General features: G+C 38.1%; 1 protein-coding gene across 6 annotated transcripts in view; it reads right to left on the reverse strand.

Annotated features, from left to right (window-relative positions):
• The window catches only part of LOC129743830 (beta-1,4-glucuronyltransferase 1-like), a 202433-nt gene extending 194389 nt beyond the window's left edge, over positions 1-8044 (reverse strand). Inside the window, exons 1-3 of one of the 6 annotated variants that reach the window (XM_055736033.1) lie at positions 7878-8044; positions 7293-7360; positions 6442-6816 (exon numbers count right to left, since the gene is read on the reverse strand). The gene's annotated coding sequence lies outside the window, so the exon portion shown is untranslated. Of the gene's footprint in view, positions 1-6441; positions 6817-6890 lie in introns of all 6 variants that reach the window. The other 5 variants (XM_055736031.1, XM_055736030.1, XM_055736032.1 and 2 more) reach the window with 5 other exon arrangements.

Here is an 8044-nt window from a genome sequence, read left to right on the forward strand (position 1 = left end):
TTAAAAGACCTGTGATCAAAACTCGCGGAAATTTAGTAGAAAGATCAGCTCGAGAACAAGGATCTCTTGCATCGTTCCATCGCTAAAACGTTGGGAATCGCGAATTCCACGGTGTCCCGAGTGATTTAGCGATTCGAGGAACGATTGACCACCGATCGGAAGCACAGAAGTGTAGGAAAAAGTACCCCGTACAACACCAAAAATTACAACCGCGTAGTTGGGGCCTTCAACCGAAACCCGAACGCCTCCGTTCGGGATGTGGCTAAGAAACTGCATCTAAGCCGAAGTTTTGTCCAGAAGGCCAAAACTAAGGCTGGGCTTCGAGAGTTCAAGGTACAAAAGGCCCCTCATCGCGAAGAGAAGCAGAACAAGTCAGCCAAAACCCGTGCCAGGAAGTTGTACCTCAACGTGCTGACGAAAGTTGAATGCTGCATCATGGACGACGAAACATATGTGAAGGCTGACTTCAAACAGATCCTAGGCAACCTGGTTTTCACGGCCAAGTTCAGCGTTCCGGAGCATGTCCGCACTCAGAAGATGTCCAAATTTGCGAATAAATTCCTGGTTTGACAAGCCATCTGCACGTGCGTAGAGCGGAGTGCACCTTTCGTGACCCAGAACACGATGAATGGACAGGTGTCATGCCACTACTCCAAGGACGTGCTGAAGTGTTATGCGGACAATAAGGTCAATTTCGTGCCGAAAATGTTCAACCCTCCCGACACTCCGGAGCTCCGCCCCATCGAGAAGTACTGGGCGATTATGAAGCTGCACCTTCTTAAAGGACCTAAGGTAATGAAGACAGCCGAGGAACTGAAGAAAGTATGGGTTTACATGCAAAAAACGGTTGATTCACAGGTTGTGCAGAATCGTATGGCCGGTGTTAAGGCCAAAGTGCGGGCATTTGCGTATGGACTGTAAATAAAATACGAGTAAAATGGTAAAAAGAAGTTTAATAGTTATTTTTTAATCCCTGAAAATTTGATGGCGATCGGATGAAAACTCGAATTTTGAAGATTAGATTTGTGAATTGATTTTTCGAAATAGAATTTTTTTTGTTCAAATTAAATATTCGTTTTCAGTAGAAATTTCACATTTTTTTCTGTTTCAAATGCGATGAATCTATAGAAACTCATATCTACCTAAAAAAAAAGTTATTGTGGCACATAACGTTAAACTTGCATTTGATTTTGGCGTCAAACACATTTAGATACTGCGTGGTTATTGAACATGCCTAATGTTGTTGTTATTCAGCGAAAAAAAAAACTTGTAAACGATGAGAAATAAGCTGTTCATTTGACAAGCTGGGAAATGGCTGATTTCTCCAAATCCAGATGATTGAGGGCTGAAAACACGCTTCTTGGTAAATTTTGGTGCCCTTCTTTCAGCCAGAGTGCTAATTTAAAACTTAACCACGATATTTTTCTAACCCTTTTTCAGCAAAAATAGGATTGCTCAAATTAAAAAGCACTAAAAAATTGTCAAAAATAATAGAAAGAAATCAATCACAAAAATGAAAATAATGGAAGTAATGGAATGTCAAAAATGAGAAACAGACATTTATCAAATTACGCAATATGATAAAATCTTGCTGTTACTTTGTGCCATTTTCGTGATTTTGTGAATATTGTAGTTTTTTGTTTGTATCCTTTCAATCGTTTGAGCCCCTTTCTCATTTTGGTAATATTTCCGAATTTTGTATTATATTTTTTTAATTTTTGGTCGACTATAAAACGACGAAAATGACATAAATAAATATAAATGAGCAAAATTACCTTAAAAAATTATTAATAACCGTGGTTGATTTAAAGGGAATCTTTCGATTGCTTTGATTCTGTAGAATCGTTCAATTAAGTAGGCTCACAAGTCACAACATATATTAGACTTAAAAAAGTGGAGGAGGCTACGACCGCTAAACGTAGAATTACGCAATTGTTTTTTGTCAATGTATAAAATAACAGAACTTATAGTGCATTTTTGAAATGACCAACATATGAGTGTCAAAATGGCAATATGACGTGACAAATTTCAACCATTTAACAGAATTTAACCATGTGACATAAACCTATCACCAGAAATTATCTGAGCAAACAGTACATGTGACATAATCGGACATAATTCGACCAAGTGACCAATGTAATCATGCAACATAATCGACCATTTGACATAATCCGACCATGCAACATAATCCGACCATGTGACAAAATCCAACCATGCAACATAATCGGACCATGTGACCTTATCCGATCATGCAACATTATCGATCATGTGACATAATCCGACCATGCAACATAATCGGACCATGTGACATAATCTGACCATGCTACATAATCCGACCATGTGACGAATTCCAACCATGCAACGTAATCGGATCATGCAACATAATTGGACCATGTGACATAATCGCCCATGCAACATAAATTGACCATGTGGCATAATTCGACCATGCAACATTATAGACCATGTGACATAAATCGATCATGCAACATAATCGGATCATGCAACATAATCTTTTTCTGCAACATAATCCGATCATGCAGCATAATAGGACCATGTGACATAATCCGATTATGCAACACAGACCATGTGACATAACTCGATTATGCAACGCCACTTGCGATGCCCTGTAAGATCCCTGCCACTGCCACTGAAGTCCTCCGCCACTGGACCCCTCCGCCGCTGGCTGTCTACGCTGGTGGCCTTCATCGCTGCTAACCGTCTTCGCTGCTCACTGGTCCACGGTTGCCACTGCACTACTGCAAATCGATATCTGAGACGGATTACCACTGGTGGGGTCCACACTCAGATCGAAGCGCAGCAACGGTCTGTTCAGTTCGACGGCAAACAGAGAATGAAACCGAGTCGACCGACGGGCCCTTTGTTTTATACCTTTCGTAGGTAGGGATAAACAAAACCCATCAAAGCAGGCGTTGGTGATGACGTCATAATCCTTTAGATGTGATGTCTGTGAAAGAGGCGTTTTTCGTGACGCGAGATTCGTTTGCAAATTTCAATATGTCCCCCTATAGTGTTGCCGTAAGACGTAATTCTACGTCAAAAATCAAACATGCGGAATATGACACACCAAAATATCTAAAATACATCAATGACGAAAAGATGAAACTGACAAAAAGGTCAAAAAATGCAAAATAATAAAAATGACACACACGATAAAAAATCCAAACAACATAAATGACAAAAATTTCAAAAATGACAATTATAACAAAAATGACCAAAATTCCAAAAATAACAAAAATGACATACATGACAAAAATAACATACATGACAAAAATCCAAACATAACAAACATGATGTAAATGACAAAAAAAGACTAAAAATGACAAAAAATTCAAAATTGATTCTCAACCGATTTTTACAAAATTTATAATTTTACAAACCTCAAAATTTAACTTATACCTGAGATATTGTAAATTGATAAAAGAGTTCAAAAACATTTGAAAATTCTTCAAAAATTCTGTGTTTCGTATTTCAAAAATCTAACGATGCGAAAATGTGCCAAATTTCGTCAACTGTCCAATCCTCTTTGAAGATTTTATCTGATTTGATTGAACAATTTCGACGGTTCATTGATTGAAAAGTACGGTATTTACACCACTTTTTTACATTTTTGTGGTCATCAACTTATAAAATTTAAAAAAAATATCGTTGTGCGCAATTTCAGCTTTCTTGTGCATTAAATGAATTTGTTATTGAGAATTTCGTAACTGATCTATCGTCTACACAAATAACACACGACGTATTACAGCACACGACACTTAACGTTCTTACTAACGGAAAAAAAGGAACTAAAATTACCTTTTTGTCGACCGGTTTCGGGCTCGATGTTGCCCATCTACAGGACGATGTCCGACTCTATGTCGGACATCGTCCTGTAGATGGGCAACATCGAGCCCGAAACCGGTCGACAAAAAGGTAATTTTAGTTCCTTTTTTTCCGTTAGTAAGAACGTTAAGTGTCGTGTGCTGTAATACGTCGTGTGTTATTTGTGTAGTTAAAAGTTCTTACGTTGGCACAAACCACTAAAATGAGTGATCTATCGTCATTTTTCCGAAGCATGTTTTTCGGTTTTTTAACTTTGAATAACGGAAAATTGAAGTAAGGTAGCTGAATATTGTTCGAGAAAAATATTTGAGTAACATTACGAGGTTTCCCAAACTATAAATTTTGTACAAATCGGTTAAAAAACAAGAGATATAGAGGTTTTTTGTCAGAAGTGTCTGATTGACAATCCAGTACAAATGTTTATAAATCAATTAATTTGAAAACCCTATTATTTATTGAGCCAGGGTGAAGGTTAATTCCGTTGGACTTTTTCAAAACAGCTAAATCAATTGAAGGGTTTGTTGTTGACAAAATCAACTTTATAGGTATAAGAGCCGGCTTCGGAAAATTTCCCATCTCACGAATCTTTCGCTTTGAACTCATGGCTTTCATTCATCATCGTAAACCATAGTAGGCGCAGCGCTGAACATGCGGTGGTCATTTTACGACCAGCAGTAATTTTGTCGATTAGAAGGCGGCGCCTTTTTCCCAACTAATCCCAACGCGCTCTATTGACACCTGCTGTTGAACTTTAATTTCAAAAGATGATAATTTTTTCAGATGGGGAGTAATAAATGCGTTTAAAATTGATTGAGAAAACTATAAAGGCGTGCGCAACTAAGTCACCCGGTGTTTGTCAACAGATGGCTGCAGTCCAATTGCAAGTTATGATTCGAATTTGACACGACAGAAGATATTGAAATGTAATGGACTAAAAGTACTGCCTTGTGGAACTCCAATTTCAAATAAATCCCAGCCAAAAAATCGGTTCGAATTTGGTCAGAAAATCCAGAAAAGGACAGAAAGGTTCAGAAATTGAAAATTGGATGAAAAATTCAGATTCAAAATTCTACATTTATATTAAAGCTTAGTTCTTTTAGAAATGGGACACTTTCATTTGCCAATAGCTCGTTAACTAGTTATTGGATATTGAAAATTTTGACAGCATTTTGTTGCCTGTAAAAAGTACTATTCGACCTATTTTTTTCAAAATTTAATATTTACGCGTTTTTGAGATATGTACGATGCAAGAGAAAAAGAAAAAAATAATTTTGCACAGTTTCCTTGAAAATACGTCATTATCAAATTGATAGCTGACAAAACCGTTGATTATTCAAAGAATTACTGAGTTTCTGTAGTGGATAAGTATGCAAACACTGTCAATAATGTCCACAAAGTTCAAATCAAGCATTGGAGAGAAGCACATGATCGGCAACAACGGTTCAGGCTCATCAAGGAAGTCGAGTCTCATACCAGCATTTTTAATTTTCAATAAACGAAAAACTAAGGGTAGATCGCTGAAACGTCCAAAACAATTTTCTCCGATAAGCTGAAAGTGTTGCCTAGTGATGACTCATTGAAATCCAACCTCAAACAACCATTTTTTGATAGTTCCAAAGCTCTTAAGCTGAAAAACCGGTACCGAAAAAAAACGTTCAAAAATGTGGTCAAAAATATTCAAATTTGTTCATTTCGAAACAACTGTATCCACTAAAATGCTTCCAGTTTCCAGTGTCCAGAGAAGAATTGGACCAAAAAGTATCAGAAATTGAAGAAGGAGGGTGAAGCTACCTAAAATATAAATTTTACGAAGTATAAGTTGGAGAAACTGATCAATACCATGACTGAAAAAAGTGTGCGCTGGCCAATGGGAGATACCACGAATAAAGTAGAAATTTCTTTAACAAAAAACGGTAAATATTTTTTTTCAAATTTTTTCATAAAATTTCATAACATTACCTTCTTTTTCTTCATAGAAAGTATTTCGTTCAAACGAATGGTTTTTTAGATACAGGCATTCGTAAATGTCCCATTTCTAAAAGAACTAAGCTTTACTAATGCACAATCACTAAAATAAAGAATGTTATCAAAGCTTAGTAGTAACTGGACGAACTTTGCTCAATTAAACGCATCAGCGCCAAGCTTTTCGGCTCTGATGAAGATTAATGGTTGTATTGCAAACATTTGACAAGAAAACATTTTTTTGGCTGGTTTTGTTTCTTTTTATTCTGGGGGCTGCTAACAACGACCATCATCATTTCGGCAGTTAATGTTCGGTATTGAAGCGGGCACAATGGAGTGAATTTAATTATATTTTTATGCCGCAGCACAGTCCAACATGAAATTTGCCCCAAACAAACCAACCAACACGCCGAATGCCCATTTGCGTCATATTTTCGTAAGTTTTACCTTTGGCCGTGTTTGAATTGGTGTAGGTCGACTGTTTAATTTGAGCCTCGGTCATCAATCTTCATTCGTTGATTCATTCATAGATCCCCAACACACAGACACATTAATCTAATTTGGCAATATTATCTCAAGTAAGCGATCAATAAATCTTCGCTATCAACAATTAAGGTAGATTGATCGAGAACTTACCCGCACTGTAGGAGAACTCCAAGGGCTTCTTTCTGATTACGACGCTACAATATCACACTTATCCAGGTCTAGCTTGCGGAGACTGATGTGTGGTTCAATTTCACTTTGTTTAACCTTTCGAAAATGAAGGATTAGCCAGGGAAGAGAACACTTTCCAATGAATCACGATCGGTAAACAGAAAATTTTCACCCACGATTTTTCGCTGTACGTTGTGTGTACATCTATAATTTTCCACAATGCTCCGAAAAACGTCACTTTTCACCACCAACACTGATTATCATCGATGGAGTTGTTTTTGAGGGAACTATACACATGGCCCAACTCTCGCTCTCAGTTGGCTCTGACTTTTACCTTGACGTTTCTGAACTGACTAACTGTCGTAGAGGAAAAAGCAATAGAACAAAATATTAATATCTCATGACATTCTTGGTCCCACGACACGACGTACATTTCAAAAGAAAGTAGAGTGTTGTTTACTATCGGGAAAACCTGCCACGCTCTCTCGCTTTCTCGGAAAATTCTCTCGAATACCCAGTAGGAGAAACCATGCGGCTTCGAGTTATCTCGCGTGAGCAAAACTCGGACTCGAACGTTTTTCGGGACCAAGTGCGTGCGTGGTGAATAAGTGACCACCAACCGAGTGAACGAGAACGAGACGGTAGCGATTCGCGGCACCGTTTTCAGAAATGTTTCACACCCACACCACCAAGTCTGTCTCCTACTGCCTCGTTTCCCGTTTCTTTTTTCCTATTTTTCTAGAAAATGACCAAAAATTCTTCCCTACATGACAGCCACTTCCAACATTGACAAATCAATCAAGCGTTTTAGCCGAGATGAACAGCCCACTTACGATTTGATTCCGGTCGATTCAAAAAATAATCACGTGCATTAGAACGCTATTAAAAGTTGTTCTTGACGCTGCAAAACAGTCTCGATGAATTCGGATAAAAATATACGCATCAGCTAGCTATGAATGAAATAGCGAGCCATAACTATATGTATCAATCAAACTTGCTTAAGCGATAAGAAGCAAAACAATTCTTTCTCGCTTACTCAACTAGTATTAGAAATCCCAGTCCTCAGAAGGCTGGTTAAAAAATTATTCGCTTATCAAGCTTGTCACTTGATGTCGAAAACAAAGAGCAGCCCTAACTTTACAATCAAGGCCTACTGCGTCGCCCGGTTCTATCCAATAAGAAACTTGATCATTAGCCTCCAAAACGAATTGTAAACATTCAGATATTCACCCAGTAATCACTCTGTTTCTTCGAACTAGTGTCACACGCTCTCGGACATCAGTGTCGACTTCTTGAATCTTTCGATATCTTCAGCGAGATGACATTCCCGAGGAAATTAAACAACAGTCGCCGACACTGCAAGTGGGTGATTGCGTTCTGGTACGTGTAGTCCTTATTTTCTTTTCCTTGAATCTCACCAAACAGAAAACGGAATCAAAAAACGTCCAAATGCAAATTGTTTCCGTTTTAGGAAAAAAAAACCCCTAACGATGTAAAAAAACTCGGACGAAAGGGCTTGCAACAATCGAACCGGACAAAAGTCGACCACCACGAGACGACGACACCAAATAACCGACCACCACGA

Source organism: Uranotaenia lowii, chromosome 2 (genome assembly GCF_029784155.1).
Source record: "Uranotaenia lowii strain MFRU-FL chromosome 2, ASM2978415v1, whole genome shotgun sequence".
In the NCBI taxonomy this organism is placed as follows: domain Eukaryota; kingdom Metazoa; phylum Arthropoda; class Insecta; order Diptera; family Culicidae; genus Uranotaenia; species Uranotaenia lowii.